Here is a 24,016-nt window from a genome sequence, read left to right on the forward strand (position 1 = left end):
TTTGTGATGTAGCTATACTTTATGAAGAATTATAGTTGAGTTAATTATATATTCATCTAGTTATGAATATTTAAATATTATGAGAGAAATTGTAAATAGTCTAATTATAGTTATAATTTCAAGTTTGAGTTATCTCTAGTTGCATTATAAATTAAAGGAAAAGTAAATATTAATATTTGACTTAAATAGAAGTCAAATTAATATTTTAGAAATGAAATTGATATTAAGATTTAATATAATAATGTACATTTATGTTAATAATTAAATCATTAATGATTTGATATTATTTAAATTAATAACCTGATATTATTGCATGATTGATAACCTTTATCCAATTATGAAATGGTTATGAAATGAAAACTTGAATTTGATGCAAATCATCTTTTATGGAATTATATTTTTAAAAAAAGACTAAATAACTACACTTATTTGAAATGTATGTCAAAGTGTCATGTTTTATCTTGTGATGTTTTTTTTGGGGAAACCTAGTAGTTTGGCCAAATATGATTGTTTACCAAAGGCTTGGGAAGTGATGGTTTTATGATGCTGCTATGTGATGTTGTTTTGTCATGATAATTTTATTTCCAACCAATGTGCTATATTCACATGTTTTTGTGATGAGAATGAGTTCTATTTTGTAAGCTCATGTATTGTGATTTTCTTGGTGTAATCTATGAAGTTTTCAATTAGTAATCTATTGGTGCTTTCCAGTTGCTTGTATAGGACTGAGGTGAATATTGTGATTTTCTTGGTATAACCTATGAGGTTTTGATCAGTTATCTAGTGGTGCTTTCCAGTTGCTTGTATAGGATTGAGGTAAATATTGTGATTTTATGAGATATACTAGCTAGGTTATCTATGTGTATGTTGGGAAGTGGCTTGTAATGGAGGCCAGAGCCCTAAAGAGGCTGCCTAGGTAACCCATTGTGAATTGTATTAATAAGTTATAACATCTCGTTAATGAGGTTTAAATGAATTAATAAGAGTCTGTATATTACCTCACTCATGCCTTAAGTGCTAGTACAGGCTAGGATGGGAGTAGAGAGGATGCTTGGTATGCATTGTCTGTAAGAAAGGATACTAATCTGTCGTATAAAGTCACTAGGAGGCCGAAGTCTATAGAGACTACTAAGGTAACCTTAGAGTTGACTCATGTGAAGACACTTTCCTACATGCATATTAGGTTTCTTGTGTGTCCTTTTTTCCTCTAGGATTATATGTTACTTGTGTACTTGGTACCTTTGAGATGGATTGCTATCAAGATTCCTTGACCTAGATTCATGTTATGAATTTTGGATTGTTATCCATTTGGGACTTGAATTTATCTCCTTAACACAATGAGAGTGGTCCTTTTAGGTTCCACGATGTTGGGTGATAGTGGTTCTTATATCATTAAGATTCGACAACTAGATGCTAATGCTGGATGTACCTTGTGCAGTTGTTGTATTCTTCTTTTCTCATGATTATGTTCTATGGTGCTATTCTGGTATATTTTACTTTGATTATTTGAGATCCTATGGGATTTTGTATCTTATCATGATGTATATTCTTTTATCATTTCATACCCTGCGATGTGTGTAGAGGATGAGTATGCATTTTGGTTATGCCATGTGACATCTTATGTACTTGTATATTCTTTCATGTGATTTTGTACCTATGGTTATTCTATGACATGGACTTTGTTTACTTATTAGATTTAATCTTAATAAAACTTATTTGTGTGATTCAACATTATGGAACCATTGAGAGATGTAAATCTTATTGTATTGTTTATGTATGTATATGAGTTATTTCTTCTGCTATGTTATCTCTTGTTTTTTTAAGCTTTAAAAAAATGGTTAGAAAACTTAGTGACGTTATAGGTTAATTTGTCTTGGGATTCTCTAGAGAGGCATTACATTTCACATGGTTAGGGTTATGTTCGAGATATACTGGTGGACCTTTTACCATGTACGCATAGTGATTGGAGTGATTGTATTGGAGCTATAACCTTTTTGGTGGTTGTTGGTAACCTATATTTGATTTACTAGAAGACCTTGGAGATTATTTCTGTGAGATTCTATTTGAGGGATTTAGCTTATGCACTCTTGGATTTGGATTTTTGGATGGCACATGGACCTATGCCTAAGGGTGCATAATTTTATGTTGTCATATGAGTTAGTTGTGCATTGTAAACTTGGGGCTTATCCTAAGTATTTAGTTATTTCAAGTATTTAATGTTTGTTGCCAAGATGACTTGTGTCTTGGAGATTTATTTAATGGAAAGGGATTTTTTCATGTGAATTTTTAGGATGACTTGTGGCTTGGTTTAGTATAAGTAGAGGGTCTTGTGGTATCTTGATTCATTCAATTTAACATGGAGTAGTTGAGAGGAGAGAAGTTTGGAAGATCTAGTAGCTAAGTGTGGGCTTGGGAAACAAGAAGGTTGCTTAGTGGCTAATGAGCACAAGTTTAGATTGTTCTTGGGATTTTCTATTATATTGTGGTCTAGGATAGCTAGGATTTGGATCTTGCAAGGTCTTGAAGGACTGTTATTATAATTTCTTTTTATTTGGCCATAACCCAGAATGCCTTATTACTAGGCATGTTGGATGTAAATCTGATTATTCTATTACAAGAATATGTTTTGTTTGATCTAAATCTTTGAGTTATTGTTTTCTTTTGATGTGTGGTCATTTTTTGTGGGCTAGGACATTTCCTTTGGGGATTCTCCTACCTTACACTATATCAAGTGGTATTGTAACTAGTTGATCCTATGGATTTGTTTCTTTGGGTTTTCAAAAATCTTGGAAGATGCCTCTAAGAATATTGGACCTAGGGATAGTGTAAATCTATGTGATGTTGTGGAAACTAAGATTTTAGAAAAGGTTAGATAAGATTTCAAATCTGAGATGGAGTTGATGGAGAATGATATGGCCACTGAGCTCATGAGAGCCATAGATGGTGTACCTAGGATTGTTGATACAAAAGATGGTTATGAAGAAGCTACTAAAGACTTTGAGGCTTCTAGATCTAGTGGAGAAGACAAAATTGATTAGATGAAGAGACCTATGGAAGATAGAACTAGTCCGTTGGGTAGATTTGGAGCTCACTTGAAGATGAAGCATAAGATGGAGGTTTCTAATTATTCAAGTACTTTGAATCCTAAAAACCTAATTGATTGGATTACTGATTTAAAATAATACTTTGAGTTAGAGGATATTGGAGATATGCTCAGAGTAAAATTGGCACAAACTAAGCTGAAAGGACATGTTTCTTTATGGTGGAAAGAATTGCAAAGAGGTAGAGAAGAAGAATGTGAAATGAAGATCACTGGGTGGAGATTGATGGTGACTAAATTGAAGGCTAAGTTCATCCATGTTGATTATGAACTTGATTTTTTTAAAAGACTACAAAATGTAAATCATAAGGATGTGACTATGAAGGATTATATCCAGGAGTTTTACAAGTTAACTATTCTATCAAGACATAAAGTACTTTCCAAGGAAAAGGTGGTTAGATATATCAATGTTTTGAGATTAAATATCTAGGATGAGATTGGCATGTTGAAGATTGATTTAGTTGAGGATGCTTATTAGTATGCTTTGAGGGAAGAAGATAAGTTGAAGAGAAGTCATAAAGGTAATTTTTGAGGGACGAAAAAGTATGGAAAAGATTTTTTATTTTTTTTAGGATAAACAAATACTTATTGAACAAAAGAGAAGAACAGGTAGAGATGCATTTAAGGGTACTTGTTTCAAATCTAGAGAATAAGGTCAAAAATATTTTGAATGTTCCCATAAGGTTGGTGATAGAAGAGTTATTTTGGTGAATGAGAATGTAGATTTAGTGAATGAATCCAAGAAGGAGGAGGATAACGTTTTGGTTTGATGAGTGTTTCTTAGTAAGATGATGTTGGAACCTTGTCAAAGGAGGAATTTATCAGGACTTGTTACAAGTTTGGAGGTAAATGTTAAAATATGATTGTGGATGTTGGTAGTACTGATAACCTAGTTTCTTAGGAGATGGTTTAGAAACCTGGTTTGAAGAGAGTGATACATCCTTGTCATTATAGGATCAATTGGTTGCAAGATGAACGTGCTTTGGAAGTAAGAGAGCAATTTCTTGCTCATTTTAGATTGGGCAATATGTTGATCAATTGTTGTGTGATATTGTGGACATGAAAATTTGTCACATATTACTTGGTAGACCTTGGTTGTATGATTGTAGAGCAGTGCATGATTGTTTTAAGTATGTCTTTATTGTTGAGAAGGGTTGCATGGAATTTTCCTTAATTCCTTTGTAGAATATGTTGAGCTATCATTTTGCACAATGCTTAACGGCACGAATCCTTTCAATCTTCTCTCTTGAAAACCTAATCTGGGATCAACTTCAAGGTTTTGGGTGATCTTGCAACCTACTAGAATCTGCTCAGTAGAAGATAAATGTGAGTGTTCATGAGGAGTCCTTTCTTGGTTTGAACCAATTTTAGATAAGATGATCACTCTACTTGTTGTTTCAAAATTAAACATAAAAAAATATATGTTTTTGGTATTTTCTATTTTTAAATGAATGTAATCTTAAAAAAAAACTATATGAATTCCTAATTTAACCAAGGGTTAGCAAGGCAAATAACGAAGATAGGGTAACAAGAAGTTTAAGCAAATGGCTTGAAAGGGAAATTCTTAATGGACATAAGCCACAAAAACAACACGTCTACGAGTTAAGCCTTTGAAATGATCAATAGGTAACCAATGAAAATAGGGGCAATGCTTCCTTAATTCCACTGATGCAATTGTCAATGGAAATTCAGTAACCATAAGATGTTTCATTTTTCATCAGATTGCAGGGCCATAAAAAGTGTGCTCATGCAAGAAAAAAAGATATGCAGGAATGATAGGGTGATCTCTTCTCGAACTAAGTACATCAGCAGAATTTGTAAACCCATAGTAAACACTAGAATTAAAAGATCACTCAATCAAAATAATGAAATAAAACTATTGGCTCCATTACATTCCATGAACATACATTCACAAAATATAACACATTCAAGCAAGAATAACTACACTCCAAATGAGAGCACCAATGGCATATATTATTGCATCAAAATAATAGCTTGGAATACATGTTACATTCCTAAATTTATAAGAAATCATCTCCTTAATTTGTGTTGAGAGTGAGACATCCCTTTATGCAAGAATATGCATCTAAACTAATAAAAAAAATCTATTAATGTACAAAATGACTCTCTAACTAGTGCTAAGTAGGACTCCATCCTTATTTATATCATTTAATGGATGCACAAACCTTTACATGTCTTAAAACAAATAAAATAAGAAGAATAAAGCCATTAGACAATGTAGGAGTCTTTGGAGATGCTAAAAATAGAACCTCCATCTTCACTAGGTGTTTGTAGGAGTTAAATTGTCATTATAATGCATTTTTGGTGCATGGAAAACTCTAAATTTGGAATTGGTAGTTAATTTTCGGTGCACCTCTAAAGAACTAGCACACCTTGTGCCCTTGCACACCTTGCACACCTGCACACCTTGGGAGAAATTTGTGCAAGGTGCTTAATTCACCAAAAAATCAAAGTTCTTAGTTTTGAAAACAGTTTTTGGGTTTTGCTCAAATGGGGTTTTAGACCACTTTTGTGTACTTACTTTGATCCTTTTGATGAGTTATACCCTCTTTATAGCCAAAAAAATTCATAGACCTAAACTCCTTCTACTTCTAAACTCCCAAGGCACCTATGTTGAATCTTGTCATTAATAGTTGCATAAGATGAAGAACCTATTTTGGTTCATGTATCCAACTTCTATATCTTTGATCTTTAGTGTAAATTGCTTGATTCTTTCTTCTCTCTGATTGCTCGATCCTTCCTGGTAAGAGACCAAGTGCTCCAAATTATCCAAAATGATCAAATTTTTGATACTTTTCAGACTTTTTAACAAGTTTTTCTAGGTGTTTTTAACTGGCTTTTTCAGAGGTCTTCTACTCAAAATTTTAAGTTGAAACTTTCATTGATCCCTAAAATTGGGTAGTCGAAGGCCATTGTTTTAGGGACTAAAATTAAATTTTTAGTTCTTTCCAATAGTGTAAACAATTTTGAATTCTAAGTTCTTGGTCAAAAGTTATGACCCCAAAAAGTTGAGGAAGCCTTTTACCTACACAAGGAAGTAAAAATTAGTCTGGAAGGCTAAAAATCTAGCCTAAAACAAACCTTAACTATCAAAAAACCTAACCCAGAACATCAAAACCTTAAAAAACCACTTAAAATTCCCCTTTTAAACCTTGGAATGCAGACTAGCACATCTAGCGCACCTATGGAGATGCACTAGGTGTACTAAAAAGGAATATCAAGGATCTTTTGGTGTAGGTGCACAGGTAACCAAGTGAGGTGCACACATGTGCATGTGCACAACTATGCACATGCACTTAACACAAGTTCTATGTGGTGGGATTAACTTTCAAAAGTGCACCTTTATGGAGTGCGCATGTGTGTACCCTTATGTTGGTTTTAACTCTCCTTTGAAAGGTGCGCACATGTGCACCTTTCCTCAGGTGTTTCTTAGCTTTAGACCCAGTGCGCACCCTCTGGAGGTGCACACCTATGCATGTGGGTAGGTGCACATCTCCAAAGGGAGATAAGTGCACATTCAGCGCACCTACACAACTTGGATAGGTGTGCATGTGTGCTAGTGCACAATTGCACATTTATGCACTAAAACACTTCAAATATTCCAATTTTTCATATTTATGACACCCCATACTTGTCCAATCAGAGACTAGGACTTGATCTAGACTCACGAAGAGTTCCAAAAATGACCCAGGCCCCAGACTAGGGGTCTAGGAAACAAAAATGTTTACTAGGGGATCCCCATTTCGGGGAGAAATGGGGTGTGCATTGTGAAACCACAACAGAATATAGAACTTGGTAGGAGCAACTTGAGTTTTGGTAGTCAAGTAGAGTTAAAGGATTCTTAAAGGGTTAGAGATCAACATGTAAAATAGACATGTTGCACACCAAAGATAGTTGTGAAGATGAAACGTCCAAGAAAGGAGTTGTAGAAGTGGAAAAAAGGAAAGAGTGTGGAAGTTGGTGTGGTGGAGGACATATATGTGAAGAAACAATTCAAGGTTTATATGTTGAATACTAGAAGATGTACTTCCAACTATTAATACATATTTTCTTTACACTTGGGGTGTTTGGTGTAGGACCATCTTGGGGTACTCATCAATCTTATATGCGGGAGCATCGAGCTTGGATTTGTGGACTTATGTGTTGTGCAGTTAGGGTTATTTTTGAGACATATTGATGGTCCTTTTCTTATGTGTGTATAATGATTGGAATGATCATAATGGAGCTAGAACCGTTTTGGTGGTTGTTGGTAACATTTTCCTAATTTACTGACAGACCTTGGAGATTATTTCCATGAGCTTCTATCTATGGGATTTGGCTTATGCACTCTTGGATTTGGATTGTCAGATGGTATGTTGACCTATGCCTAAGGGATTGTACTTTTATGTTGTCATATGAGTTAGTTATGCATTGTAAACTTGGGGCTTGTCCTAAGTATATAATTATTTCATTTTTTAAATATTTTTTGCCAAGCTGACTTATGGCTTGAGGGTTTATTTAATGTAAGTTTCTAGGCCAACTTGTGGCTTTATTTAGTATAAGTAGAGGGTCTTGTGGTGTCTTTAGTCATTTAGTTCAACATGGAGTAGCCAAGAGGATAAAATTTTAGCAAAGCTAGTAGCTAAGTGTGGGCTTGGAAAACAAGAAAGTTGCTTAGTGGTTTACGAGAAGAAGTTTAGAATCTTCTTGAGATTTTCTACCAGATTATGGTCTGGGATAGATAAGGTTCAGATCTTACGAGGTCTTGCAAAACTTTTTATTTCAATTGCTTTATCTCTGGCCATAACCTAGAAGGCCTTACATCTGGGCATGTTGGATGTAAATCTAATTATTCTATTATGAAAATGTGTGTTGTTTTGATCTAAATTTTTGAGTTTCTTCTACTATGTGGTTGTTTGTTGGGGTCTATGAAATCTCCGTTGGGGATTCTCTTGCCTTGCACTACATCAATTTGCATGTTATTAATATGATTAATTTCCACCAAAACCTCAAGAATAGGTTGGTCAATGAAAGGAAAAGGTTGAGAAGAAGATATAGTTTGAGAAGCAAGGGCATAGGCATTGGCCTTAGCTTGAAATTATTTATTGTGACACTTACATGCATGCATGATTATGAATGGTCTAACGAGAAAAACTTAAATAATTAGTATCAACTGACATAGATTCTAAATAAGGAACACCTACGACTTGATGAATGTTATTCAAAGGGATAGGTGGGGTAGGGAAGATAATTATAGTATAATTAGCCTTAGGAAGGCTAAGCTCAATAATCTTATCTATTGTGTATCACTAATAGGATCGATAAAGATGATCGTGATGTGTGGGTGGTTTTTGAGGAATAAATGGTCAATGAAATTCTATCTTAACATAATATTGAGGATGTGATGGTGTAAAAGAGAATGATTAATAATGGAAAATTCTCCATTATGGGGGAATTCAATGTATTTAATAGGAGAAGCTATATCTTGGATGGAAGAGAGAAAAGGAATAACAATCTTAACGTGAAATTAATCCAAAGTAGGAATGGAAAAAAAAGTAGTATGCACAACCTTACTAGAACCTTAAGAGTGATAGAGGAAACCATTAAAATTTTGAATCCAAACATTAGATGTGTCATAGGTTCTCCTTATGCAACAATTTATTAAAAATATTATCTTTAGTACCAACATTTAGAGAGGAAGATGGATCGATCAACATACTATGGGAAGGGATATGAGAAACCTTAGCAGTGATACATAGATGACCATTAGGTGCTTTAAACATATCAAAATGATCAAAGGTGATAGGAAGTGAAGGTTTATGTTTGGGTGGAGTCAAAATAAAAGGTTGAGGTTGAGACTCAACATGATTGGACACATTATTATCTTATTCTACCTTGTCATCATAACTACTATTAGTTCTAGCAGAACAAGATTGATTAATGACATTTATTGAATGTGAAGGTAAAGTGTTAGTGTGAATTTACAAATTCCAATTAGGAGGTGCAACAAAATTATTCCTACTATTGACTTTGACATCAACAGATATTGCATTGGATCAATAAGTTATTAAATAGAATTCTTTGAAGAATAACTTTTTTGATTATCATGACAAGGCCGACAATGGTATTGATAAAAAATATTTTTATCAAATGACTTAGGAATAAATTTTCTAGCATCAATAGGACAAATACAAAAAGACGTTTAATAATGCTAGTATTAATAAAATTTGACATCACAACATAAAAAGGTTTAGATAAATTAGTGTATTTATTATTAGGATGATACATATAGGAAAGAGTAGTTGTACCTTTAGATGTAATGGGAACTCAATCATATACTATGCTTGTTGTCTTGTTAATTTTAATGTAGCTATTAGGCTTAGAAAACTTGTTTTGAAGAATGGTGATGTCACTCTTATCAATAGTAACAAGAGCCATTGGAGTGGTGCTCTCAAGATGGCTCACTTGTAATTGATAATGGTGAAGTACTGCACAAAGATGTGAGAAGGAAGCTTACTCAGTAAGGAGAATCTTATCTTTAATGTTTTTTTGAAAATTAGAACAAAAAATAAATTGAATATCATGATTAGGAACATGATAATATATTTGAGCATAAAAATATTTTAATCTAATAAAATCACTAACCTTTTCTTTAACATTATGTTTACAATGCATAAAATTTGTTAAAAATTTTGAGGTTCAATTTTGTTTTGAAATTGTTAAATGGAAGCATTGGAATATTTTTAAAAGGAATGAATGGAATAAGGGGGTAAAGATAAATACCATAACAAAGATTTACCCCTAAAGGCATACATGAAAAAAAAGAAGCCTTGAACCTATAGTCATTAGTAAAATCACTATATATAGTTTAGAAAGTCCTAAAAGGAATCACTAGATCACCCTTTCCATTATAACTCTCAAGGTGATTAATTTTTTAATTTCTTACATGATAAAAAAAAAAATATGTATAGGGAATGGGGATTAACAATGTCACAAGTAGGGATCTTATAATTAGATTGAGTGAATTGAGCCACTTGTTGTTGAAAAGAAGTGATAGTTTAAACTATACTACTAATGATAAGATTATATCACACAATAGTATGTATACTCATATTGGACGTATTAGAAATATGAAAATATTTTGGTGGAGAATTAGAAGGTGTGGGAAGAGGATTGGAATATTTGAAAGAACAAAAAATATATGAAGGTAATGAAGAAGGTATGGAAGTAGGAGGAATACGTGTGGGAAGTGTGGCATTAGGAATACCAACACTTAGAGGGTTAAAGATTTGTGTATAATTCATTATGAGAGGTGTTTCATAAGTGGGAATACTAGGAATAGAGGCTGAAATAAGAATGGAATGTTCAATGATTGTGGAAGGAGGTATGTATCCTAACTATTGAGCATATTCTTTGAAAGGATTGACATGAGTATTAATAAGGTGAGATATACCACACAAAATGGAAATGTTGTTTTAACCATGAGTAATAAGCTTCTTAATATCATTAATAGAGGTAACACTATTAGGAATTTGGTTCTCTCACACAAGCCAATTTCTCAACTTATCAAATTCGTGAGAGAGCTTATTAACTTGGGAAGGAGGAACTCTTGAGGTTTTACCTCCATCATGAGAAGAGTGAGAAGAGTTATTCTCCATGATAGGATTGAGATCTTGAGGAAAATGTTGCTATCATCATAGGTCCAAGGAAGGAAGGAAGAATCATGATAAAAATATCTCATAGGTCTAAAAATTACCCTGACATGAATGCTATAGTTTGGACTTAATGTGATAAATCTCATAAAAGGGGAGATCACAAAAGGACACTCTAATGAAATCTAACCACAATAAAAATATAACAAATATCAATGTAACAAGAAGCATAATAAGATAGAAAAATCTAATATAACTCTATAATTCATTCAAAGAGATAAAGTTCTAACTCCAAAAAAGAGAAAATGAGACAAGGTGGGTTCCCCAAAGGAGGATAAACACACACTCCATGTCCAAAAAAAAAATGGCACAAGTCACATTCACATCACAAAGATTTTTATTGGTGAAAAATGGATAGATGTTAATGAATTTAGTGATGTAAACTATGTGAGGAAAATTCATTAACAATCATTTTTCATGAATAAAATATTGAATACAAGAGAAAGAGGGGCTTCCAAACATAACTCTCAATATAACCCAAGTTAGATTAGCAAAACCTAAATGGATGAAGGGATGCCAATACTAACCCAAAATTATATCAAGGAAGTATGCAAGAAAGTCCTTTTCATTCAATGTAAATTGATTTAATTTTTGCAATGTTAATGTGAATCAAACTAGTTGATTTAATGACAAGTATAAGATTGATCTAGATGCTAAATTATATATGCAATCAACCAATTAGAATATGAAAATAGATATATACTCAAAGATGAAATAAATGATGAAGAAATTACCTTGAAATGTGTGAGAGAAGATGTATTTTCACTCTAAAAATCATGGATATGAAGCTATTACTAAATTTCTAACTATAGATTTGCAATTACAACAATTCTTTTTTTAAAAACTCTATTTTTCTCAGACCTCTAGGAGTAGGTTAACTTGGTGGGAAAGTGTCTATATAGTTTATGGGAATATGGACATGTTCCCATGGAAATGTATCAAAGCCAACCCAATTTAGCTGGAAAGGTCTCAACAAGTAGTTTTTGAATATGTAATCACAATTCATATATCCTACTCCAGCACACAAGAAAATTGGTTTTGTTTGTTGGGGGAGGGCTTGCCTTGGTCAAGCCCTAGATTGAGGAATAAAACTTGAAATGAAATATAATGTGTATCATTAAAGGAAGAAATAAAAACGTAAATATTCACCTTTCTTAATGAAACCATTGTCAACCAAGATGTTGCAATGCTTGTATGTTGTCAATGTTAAATTTGCAATTAAGAATGTAGGAAATCTCCACAGATGAAATTTATCTACCAAAACCACATCATGGATCCATGGATGTATGTAGATCAATGAAGAAGAATATAAATTAAAAAATGTATATCTCCTCCCTTGATGACCAATAAAATGCTAGATCTTGAAGATGAAATGGTCACAAAGGATCCTTGAATCTTGAATTCCTTGAGTGCTTGATGGATGCTTTAGGAAAATTTTCTTTCTTCAGTGCTAGTAATTGTGCCTTGAATTTTATATAATAGATGATGGGTGTCTAGTGGATGTGAAAATGAGGTTCCTTGGCTTCCTTTTATGCTAGTTTTTGGGTACAAAAATAAAGCAAGTCAACAAGATCACCTGGTTTCTAATCTTGCAACCCTAAGATAAGGCCCCTGCACCTAAATACCCCAGAGAATAGGCTCACCTAGGTTATCTTATTCTAGAATATATTAATCTGGGTCAACATATTCTAAGTTTATCCCAAAAAGATATGACCTTGAGGTCTTAGAAAATGCAGATATAAAAATGCAAGAAGCAGGACAAAATAGGAGAAAGAGATAATTAAACATGAATCCTTCCATGGTCCATAAGGTCTCAAAGAGAATGAGATAAAAAAATTTAAATAATTAATGCTTCTTTTTTAATATGATACATTTTTTTCCTTTGGTTTGAAGATGAATATTATTCACCTTTACTACAACAAAGAAACAAACTCTATTGATTTGGCCAACCTCTAAGAGGAGATTAAAATGAATATTCTTGTTTGATAATCATAGGCTAGTTTATTATGTGTCACTGATTCTAGGATGCATGTTTAACTTGATTAAAAATAATCATAGGATGGACATGCATGTGTACTCAATGATCATAGCATTCATTCTACAATTAGGAGAGCATGTGAAGAATGTTTGGATGATATTTTAGGCCATAGTTCTTTTTGGAATTCCTTGGAAGTTTGGATTCCATTCTTGAAATATTTATTCCTTGATTGGGCATGAATTATAGACCAGTAAATCTTGAGATGTTGGAAGACACCAAATTTGCCCCTTTCATTTGGAGGTTTAATGAGAAGAAGCATATAGACGACTTCATAGAAGCTCATAGGGGGTGGATCAATCTTAAATTGGTATTAGCTATAAGGAAATCAGAAGAAAATTTTGAATTATCAGATCAATGTGCTTGGATGACAGAGATCCCCTACAAATATTCTTAATGATGATTAATGCAAGGAAATACAAGGAAGTTGAGGTCCCTGTAAGAAGATTCCCACCAAGGTTGGAGGTGAGGCAACGTAAGAGAGTTCATGGGACATGAGATAAGAAGCTAGAGCATGGGTGCTCTTTCATTTTTTAAATGTCATTTTTGTTTAGGGTTTGTACTATAACTATGCTATTAAAATTGCAATGGTTGTGGTTTGTGAGGGTGATATTTATGAGCCCTATAATTTTGTTTTGATAATATGTTGAAATTTAACTTTATAATTATTAAGGAAAAGGTGGTGTATATTTAGGATTGTAGCTTGGAAATATAGTTTTGAATTGTTTTTACTAGATAGGGGTGGTACAATCATTGTAATTAGGTTTTTGTGGGATGATAAAATAATTATCGTGTTACATTGTGTCATATATAGTGGCACACAATAGTGCATTGTGAGCTTCTTTTGGTCTAAGTGTGTTGTCGGGTAATTTATTTAGGGGGAGAACTATGATCTATCATATAGAAAGGCTTTACCTTTGAGCCACTTAGGATAAAGTGGTCAAACTATAGGATAAAATCAAATAAATTTATTTTTAAAGATTCGGTCAATATAAATGATTTGATAATTTTAGCAAAAATCCTAAGAAGGGGGCTAATAGTCTAGATGACCTTTTTTGGATGATTACATTTGCCCCTCTTTGACTAATGTGTGATCAATCTAGGAACACACTTTCTAAAATTTGTGTTTACCTATATTTCATTGAAATTTTTATTTTGGTATGTCAACTACAATCATTCTCAAGACATTTAAAATAATACATAGTAAATCATGGGCTTCATTACTTTATGAACATTGAGTCTTGAATATTGCATAATCTAAAGAGAACTAAAATTATATTCTTGTTCATCTCTGATGGCTGTTGGTGATTTGAATTTGTATCATTTTTCCATTTTCCCTTATGCTTGTGAATCTTTTTTTACATGTGTAGCATTCCTATGCTTAGGTGTTAGTGTTTCTTTTCGACTTTTTGGTTAAAGGAATACCTACAAAACCCAAAATCTTATTGTAAGAATGTGTTGTACCTCCAAACATTAGAGGAAGGTCATTCATTTAATTTAGATCTCTACAAATATTAATTAGCAATTTTTCCTCATTTCCATGCAAAAGAGTCCATTTAATCATTACTTTGATCCAAATACTTTTTCCTACATGTCAATCACATATTAATGATTTAAAAAAATATGTGTACCATAAAGCTCTTTGTGTAAGAAACACTTTTATGAAAGAAAGACATGAAATTATGCAACTAATAATGAACATATGAGGAAATTGCAAGCAAGGAAAGAGAAGGATGAAATTTGAATTTCAAACAAGCGAGGACAATGTCATGTAGGGTATGCAATCATTTGAGGGTGACATATCCTATAATGCTAGTGATTCAGGGGAGGTAGAGGAAGTCATCATCATGGGGACCCACCTGCCTTCCAAAAAGACCCAAGAAAAGAGGATGCTGAAAAGGAGGATAACAGAAGGGAGATTCCTCAACCGTAGGGGTCATCAGGTTATGATAATGGTAAAGTTGGTCCTTCCCATGACCCTTTATGATCACAAGATTTGAAGGTATGGTCAAAACCTTGGATGACAGTTTTTTATTGTTAAGCCAACAAGGAAGTCTAGTTTCCCAGATATCAAATATATTGTTGACAAGGAAATAGGGAAGTTTGTGACTATTGTCACAGACTTGCTTATTGATAATAATATTGGGCTAATGACATCATCCCTTGTCAAAAAATGTTGGTTCAAGGCCCAATATAGATGTTGTTAGGTATTTTGTGGAGAAGAAGTGGGACCTGAATGGTTGGGTGGAGATATCTACAATGGAAAATGGGTTTCTTTCCTTTTCTTTCTCTTGCTAGGAGGATTTCATGAAGATCTTTTGTGCTACCCCTCAAGTGATTGGTAAGTCTTCTCTTTCCCTTCATAAGTGGTGTCCTAATGTTGATCTAAATGACTCCTTTTTTGTTCAAGCACCTATGTGTGTGAGGCTTCCAAAACTTCCTTTGGAATTCTCATATGAGAATATCTTTAATGCAATTGCTAGCTCTTTAGGTAAGCTCCTCTATTGACCCAATTATGGTGTCCCATAGGAGGCTTACCTATGATATGATTAGTATTGGGGTGGAACAAGGAAAGGATATTCCAAAAATCATAGGGATCCATTCCAAGCTTCGTAAATGGTTTCAAAATTTTCACTATGGAAGTGTTCCATTTTTTTATTTTCATCACACTAAAGAAAGTCACATAGTGAAAGCCTATCCTACTTTCATTGTGAAACAAAAATCTAGGAAGGTGCAAAAGAAAGAATGGAGAAATAAAGAGAAGGCTATGGAGATACAAGTCAATGTAGTTAATGATAAGGATGAGAACCTAGGCAAGGAAGGACTTGATATGAATGAGAAAGAAGGATCTTTACCGAAGGAGGATGATTATGTAAATTAGTGACTAGCAGAAAAAATAGGAATCCAAAAATTTTGGAAGGAAAGGAAGATTTTTATTCTCATGGGAGCCATTAAAAAGATGACATGGCTAAGGTTTAGGAAGAGGGTGGCTCATCAAATTCTATTTGGGAGGATTTGGGTAATATCTCTATGATTCCCAATGCTGCTAGGGACCAATCTCTGGAGGAAGGGGAAATTCACCTAAAAAGGGAGTGTATGGAAAGTGTTATGCAAAACTTCTCTCCCTTTTGTGGGTGCTCAACTGTGTAATGTTTTAAGAGGTTTTGATGCAGAGTTTTTAGAATCCACTAATGAAAAGAATAATATGTCCTTGAATTTCTCTCTAGAAAGAAATATGGAGCTCCTTTTTACGCATTGTGATGGTGGGGAGAAGTCCAATGAAGAGGAATGGGAAATTTTTTCCAATAAAAGACCTAAGAAAAAGAATAATATAGATCATTTACTTTCTTCTCTAGTTGCCATGAGAAGTAAAAACAAAGCGAATGTGGGGAAAAAGCTAAAAAATCTAGGTAGAAAAAGGAATAGTGTGGTAAGAGATGAATATGCACAAAATAATATTGTGGATGGGACCTAGATGATCATCTAGGAATTCTTCTATCTAAAGAAGAAATAAAAGTGATAACATGGAATAGTGAAGGTCTTAATGGATCACACAAGAAGGGAGTCTTGAAAAATAGTATAAAAACCATAGGTCTGATATTGTTTTGATCTAAGAGACTAAGATGACTAAGGATAGAGTGGAGAACCTTCAAAAAATTAAGAATTTTTCTAGCTCAGAAGGGGCCTTAATTGGACTATCTATTTTGTGGAGTGCTTCTAAATTAAAAGGGGAGATTATGCTTGAAGAAGATACTATCATGTTTGTTAAGTTTACAAATATTAAAGATGGAGATTTATGGAATATTATTAATTTGTATGCTCCAAATACTTAAAGGAGAGGAGCTAAATATTGGGAAATAATTAAGAATATTAATGCTTCCTTGGATAAAAATATATGGATTATGATGGGATATTTCAATACCCCTCTTAAGGATCACAAAAAATTGGGTGCTTCAGTTGCTGACTTGGATAGTAGAATGGATCTTATGGGATTTATTAATGACCTTGCCCTCATTGATGTGAATCTTCAAGGAGCTAATTTTACATGGTCTTATAGAAGAGTGGGTGAGGAATGTATACAAGTGAGGCTATGAAGGGCCTTGATCTTTATGGACTGACTGTCTTTCTTTTCATGTTACTTGTCTGTTATGGATAGGGTTAGATTGAATAACTCTCCTATTTCCCTAGTCTTGGATCCTTTGGAAAGGAAAAGGGACTTCCCATTTGGAGTTGAAAAATGAAGCTTGGTCATCCAACTTTAAGGGATAAGATCCAAGTGGTGGAGCATCATAAATGATGATAAAATAATGTACATAGTAGAAAAAAAATTGAGACGTGTTAAAAATAACATCAAGTCTTAGAATAAGACTGATTTTGGAAATAGTTTTTGAGTCCAATGTTGGGATCTTAATGGATATCAATTTGATTCAAGATAAAACTCAACAATTTGGGTATGACCATGATAGACTTTCCAAATAGAAATGTCTTCTCTCTTCTTATCATGATATCATCTCTAAGGAGGAAGTGTTCTAGAAGTAGACATACAAGTCCATTTGGCTCAAAGAGGGAGATAAGAATACTATTATTTTCCATCTTGCTACTATAAAAAATTATACTGCCAATAGAATTTCTAAGTTGGTCAAGGATGATAAAAAAATTTGGGATAAAGGTGAGATCATATTAGAAGCCAAAATTTTCTTTTCTAATTTGGTCTTTCTCGACCCCAATCTATCTATGGAAAACCAAGAGAGGCTCCTTTGTAATATTCCTTATATAATTAGTAAAGGGCGTAAAAAAATGATTTTTGATATCCCTTTGACTGGTGAAATTGATAAAGCTATATTTTCCTTTGAAGGTGATAAGGCCACTGGACTTGAGAGGTTCCCCTTATTCTTCTTCCAGCACTTTTAGGATATTGTTAGGGAACATGTTAAAGTCATTCAACAGTTTTTTGGATCCAAAAACATCTATAACAAAATCAATGCATTTTTTATTGTTTTGATTACCAAGGTGGCTAGAGCTGATTCAATGGGCAAGTTTCATCCTACCAGCTGCTAGAATTCCTTTTATAAGATTATTTCTAAAGTGCTCACTGTCCAACTCCTAAATCTTCCCTCTCTAATTATTTCCCATCAATAGTTTGGGCTTGTTCCTGGAAGACAGATTTTGGAATCCATCATTTTGGTGCATTAATTGATTCATTCTCTAGACACAATGTAGAATCAAGGTTTCTTCCTCAATCTAGACCTTTCCAAGGCATATGATAGGGTGGATCCATTTGTGTGATTTCTCTCTGACTTTAGCCTTTGATGACTATTCTTTCTTTTATTATTTTAGTTGATAGGCCAGATGCTCTTGCGTCGGTTGCTTCATCTTTTGGATCCTTTCATGTGGCCTATACTTGCTAGGTTATGTCAGTGGTTCAACAGGATCCTTTGTGCTGGGCTAAGGCTTGGAATTTAGTCCTTATCTCCAAAGTAAACATTTTTTCCCTAAATTCTCCTTCAAAATATAGTTCTCACTATTGATAATTTGTGCAAAAGAAGTTCCTATATCCCTAATATGTGTGTCCTTGACTATGTTGATGTTGAATCTATTAATCACCTTTTCATTCACTCTCCTTAATCTAGATTTTTTTGGGAAAGATCAATCTCTCCTGGATCTTTCCTACAAGCATGAATGATTGTTTTATTCAATGGTCTTTTCATTTCAACTCATCAAAAGAGTTTAGAAGGTTGTGCACCTTGACGCTTCCTTATATCCTTTGGAGCATTTGGAAAGAGTGTAACAATTTTTTTCAGAGAAAAATCTTCCCCCAATGGTGACCTTTACTAATATTGATAATGTTATCCTGGAGAACCTTAACTACGGAGGTGGTAGATTTCCTAATCTTAATTAGTTCTTTGATTTTATGCTTGGTGCTAATCCTATTTACTATAGGCGAAAGGATAGCAGGTGGTTATTCTCTCTTGGTGGTTTTTGTAAAGATAATTTTGATGGGGCCACCAAAGATAATCCTAGGATGGTTGGATGTGGGAGAGTGATAAGAAATAATTTTGACCAATTCTTGGATATGGTAGCACTTCGCATAGAAATCAGACCAACCACTATGTAGAGGCAATGATTGCCCTTCAAGCAACTAAGTTGGCTAGAGACATTGGCATCACTCAACTTTGGTTAAAGTGAGATTCAAAAAACATTATTAATTGTTTAAAAGGGATATCTAAACCCTCATGGGCAATTGAAAATATAATTAAAGACACCTTAGATATCCTAAGGACTATAAGAAAACATTATAGTTCACATATGTACCAAGAGTCAAATATGGTTCCTAACTCAGTGTCATTTGGTAGTGAAGATCAACCAAAAAAATATTTGGCAGGGCGATGTGGCTCTCCCTATGGAGGTCATGTTGAACACTATTTATGATTTAATAAATGGAAAGGAGGGATTTATTGACAATTATGATGATGGTACCTAGATTGGATGGTTTTATGATTACAAGGTGCATATGAGACTACAAGGATGGGTGTGGTTATGCTCTCACCTTTTGCCACATGTTTTGTTGGTTTTTTTAGTGCCCTAGTTTTTATTATTATTCGCTATCACCTGGTTTTATGCATTAATACTTTCCATTTCTCTGTGAGATCCTTGGTGAGTGAGTTGCAGAAAACAGATGAGTGGGCAGTGCCAGAGAAGGGAAACTCCAAATTATGATAAATGGAGAAGGTAGACCAAGGTGTGGGTGGTTTGACCCTTTCATTAAGAGATTGTATGCATGCAAGCCTAAAGTTACAAATTTTTTCCTAAGGAGCTAGTTTGAAGGAACTTTAAATGTGGGTGGCCAGAGTGTCACTATCATAGAGGACCTCATTTCTAAGGTGACAAGCATTCCTATTGTGGGGAAGAAATTCTACAAAGACAAGAAATTTTTGGACGTTGCCATTGAGGAATTTTTGAAGGAGCCGAGGGAAAGAGAAGCCCTAATTAAGGGAAGTAAAACTTTCTACAATCTGTAGTGTATTAAAAATAAATGGAGATTTATTATGTGTGCCATAGTGTATTATGTTACCCTTGATGGTTGGTTCACCTGTGTTTTTTCCCAACACTTTGTTGTCCTGAATCATTTTAGGCATGTTATTAAAATCTTATATTACTTTCTACCTGTATTCTTCTTTGAATTCTAGTATTAATAAAATTAGGGAAAAAGTGCTTACCAACTTGACCTTGAATGATGGCCTTATGTTACTAATTTGTGAGTATATTAAGGTCCATTTTATTGGTAAATCCATTGAGGAGAAGGTGTTTTGGAGGAAGCAGATGGGGATTTAGAGTCTATGCAAGATTGCTTAGATATTGAAGATAAAGAGGACATGCAATTGGAGGATCTTGATATTACCAATACTAAGGGTAAGGGGGATGACTCTTCTTCCAAAGCCCTTGTAAGTTTTGTTAGGAAAGAGACCAAGGGACCAAGGGCTCTTTAGCCAAAAGACATGGAAAGGTGGTTATTTCCTATAACAAAGAGTACAATGAGGATAATGATGATATGGAGATTGATAATGAGGATGGGGGCTAGAAGAAATAAGATGCATGGTAAATCTTCTAGGAAAAACAAGAAACAAAAAAAGATTCAAGACAATGAGAGAAATAATAGGCTTTTGATTCTCCCTTGATGCTCATCCTGGAGAAATATAGAGATATTTCCCCTATTAGAGAGGATAATGTGGATCTCAAGGATTCCCCTTTCAATAATTCTTAGCTTCCATCGATGGGTAACCCTATGCACTCTCATGTTAAAGGCATTCTGCCTAGGGTGAGAAAGACTATTTGCAAAAACCTAGATATGAATACAAAGTTGCTAGGTATTTCTAGGAAAAGGATTGGTTTGATGGTAAATGGCGAGGTGTCACGTGAGATTGATATCAAGGAGATGATTGATCCCTCAATGTTGATTCTTAGTGACTCCAACAAAGAGCCTAAGATGGATATTCTAAACAATGCTAGGAATCACCTCTTGGATAACTTAAGATCCATCAAATGGATTTATCATGAAATCAATAACATAAACGACGTGATGGTAGTCTTGGAAGGAAAAGTTAACAATTAGAAGGACATAGAGAGTGCTAATAAGGAAGCTCTGAATATGGGATTCTTGATTGATATGGCTGCCTTTTATAGTATGGAGGCTAAAGTGCTAGAGCTAGATAACAAGGTCTCTAACATTGAGAGTAATCTGAAAATTATTGATGATCAATATTTTAATATCTTGAAGGCATCCAATGAGCATCTTAAGATTCTCATTAGTGAGCTAGAGAGCTCAATGGGGAACACAACCATTATCAAAGTTTGTGATGATCAAGGTGGTTCCACAGATAGTTAGGATGGGCTCGACAAAAGAACTAGGGACAACACCAAAAAGATGGCCTCTATTGCTTCTACAGAGATCAAGAAAATCAAGAAGACTACTGAGAAGATGGATCATTTGGAGGTACATGTTGTAGAGCTCCTCAATAATATGGGATAGTGGTCATCTTTGGTCTCATTTTCCTTAGTATTTATTTTCTAATTTTGGGTCTTTTGGGTCAGTTTGTTTGTCACTATCCTTTCATGGCTGATCTTTTGTCCTATGGATGACCCTGTTCTATTTTATTATGTGTATGCATATGGGTTGTAATGGAGTAAATATTTAGATATTTTGTATAGGGTTTCAAGGCCCCTTAAAAAACTATTCTACTTTATAAAAAAACATATTATTATATCTCCATAATTTTCTCGATGAAGAAACACACTTCAAATTGGCCCAAATAGATATAATGGCTTCTTAAAAGTCTTGAATTAGTTTAGGCACCACCTTCTCACTTTTGGATTGGTGGAAGAAGATGATAAAATTATAAAATTTTTGGGAAAATCCATGGTTAAGCACACTTGATCTAGAGAAATACTAGGATGGGAGACCTCTTAAGAAGGTCCAATGCTTCACCTTTGTGAGTGAGTGCTAAGTGTACCACTCATATTGATGGGAGATGATTTCTTGTGAACCACTACTCATGAAACATGGTTAATTGTTCACTTGACACAAAATGAACATAGTTGATGACTCTAAAGTTATGAGACTGTTTTATGATTCCAATGGTTTTGTTGGCAGGAAAACTAAGAAAGTCAAATATCTTTATGACACATTAAATCTATTTATACCGGTGTTCTAGTGGTGGAAATACACCTTACCACACTACAAACTTGGGTTCAATTCCCAACTTATGCAAGGATTCTTTGTAAATTTTAACTTTGGATATTCTCCTTTTATTAATAAGGCATGTCCTACAAACCTTTCCATGACCCAATATTGTAACAAACCCTTTATAACATTTTTCCATTTCTTGATAGACATATAAATATTTCTTAGTTAAAAGAATGTTGAACACTTATTCATCATTTAGAAAACTAATTGACAATATTTTTTTTGTTGAAAAATAAATTTATTATTTAAATTGAAAATGATCTTTATTAGAAAAATGAAGATATATTATTACATTAATTTATTGGATACGATTGGTCTTTATGACATCCTGATCATATTGTTACAATATACAATTGAGAGGAAGAGAAATTTTTAAATTGACAAAAACATGAATTAATAATTGTTAATGTATATATCAACTGTTTACCTTACTATCTAATTACAAATCTATTGTTTAGACTAGCTAATTTTCTTAGATAACACATTAATATTATTCTTCTTAAGCATTATATCGTTTCATAAGTAGTCAAATGACACTAAATGTCCTTAGCATATCAACATAGAATTTGATTTTGAATATTCTCAAAATGTCATCAATAGTAAGTAAATCCTTTGGCTTGCACTTCCTTTCTTAAATAGGGATGCATTTTTTTTTTTATATTTACAGTTTTAAATGTTGAAATTTTTTTGACTAAAAATTTATTGTTAACTATAAAAATGATGATAATATTGAATACATACAAATGGTCTTTACAACTTCCTCATCGTCTCCTCTTACAATCTATAATCAAAGGCAAGAGAAATTTGTAGGTGGAGAAATTTATATGTTTTAAACTTATGATGCTCGTAAAGAGTGATTTATCCAACCATCTCATAATCCAAATCCTCTTTGTGCTCGTTAGCTTTCTTATATAATACATAGAATAGTTGTTCTTAAGCATTATATTATTTTGTCAGTTAAATGATACTAAAATTTTCCAACATATTGACACAAGAATTGATTATAAATGTCCTTTAAATGTCATCAACAAAAAGTAAATCCTTTGGCTTGTGCACTTCTTTTCTTGAATGATGGTGCAGAGAGTCATGATATTGGTCTTAGAAATTTAAGTAGTAATTGATTTGTTGATCTTTACTGCTTTAATGGACCAAAAGTTTAAGTGGGCTCATAAACTATATTGAGATGGATATATTAGACACAACTTTGTATTGTAATTAAATAGTTTTTAGTACATTACATCTCAATATAAAATATCATTCTAAAGTAGGGGATTCACTTTCTTAGATCATCCATTCTAAATTTCTAGGGGATGCGTGATTGGAGTCCCATGTTGAATGGTTGACTAATTATATATATATATATATATATATATATATATATATATATATATATATATATATATATATATATATATATATATATATATATATATATATATATATATATGACTGTTGGTGTGTATAGAATGTTTCATCTAGTGAGTTCATTACTAAAGTCTTATTCAAACCAATTATTTAAGTTTACATAGAACACATATGATAGCTCAAGTCATCTGTTTGTGAACGACTTAAACATCACACACTAAAGTTTGATTCCTAAAGTAAAAGTGTTAAATAGTCAAAGTTTGACTTATTTTTCTCAACCTAATTTCGACCTTTGTGTGTGATGTTTAAGACTGGCCATAAGTTTGATTCACATATTATTTGAACACGTCTTTTAAGCATAATATATATAACTAATGAATTCCCTCTATGAACTCAATTAATATGTCACTTGCCATTTCTATGATAGAATAATTTATTCTCCTATAGAGTATATAGCTAGTAAATTATGTCAATCATTAAAACAAAAAAAAAATATACGAACAATATAGTTACTAATCAAATTACAAATGATACACAAAGAACTCATTGAAGACAGTCCAATT

The 24,016-nt window shown here is 33.2% G+C and overlaps 1 protein-coding gene across 1 annotated transcript in view; it reads left to right on the forward strand.

The window, feature by feature from the left end:
- LOC149536466 (uncharacterized) overlaps positions 1 to 24,016 on the forward strand; it is a 156,302-nt gene that overhangs the window by 57,812 nt on the left and 74,474 nt on the right. The gene's annotated exons all lie outside the window — the stretch shown is intronic.

The sequence above is a fragment of the Cupressus sempervirens genome, chromosome 10 (assembly GCF_028749045.1).
Source record: "Cupressus sempervirens isolate cs-2001-9-10 chromosome 10, ASM2874904v1, whole genome shotgun sequence".
NCBI classification, from domain to species: Eukaryota; Viridiplantae; Streptophyta; class Pinopsida; order Cupressales; family Cupressaceae; genus Cupressus; species Cupressus sempervirens.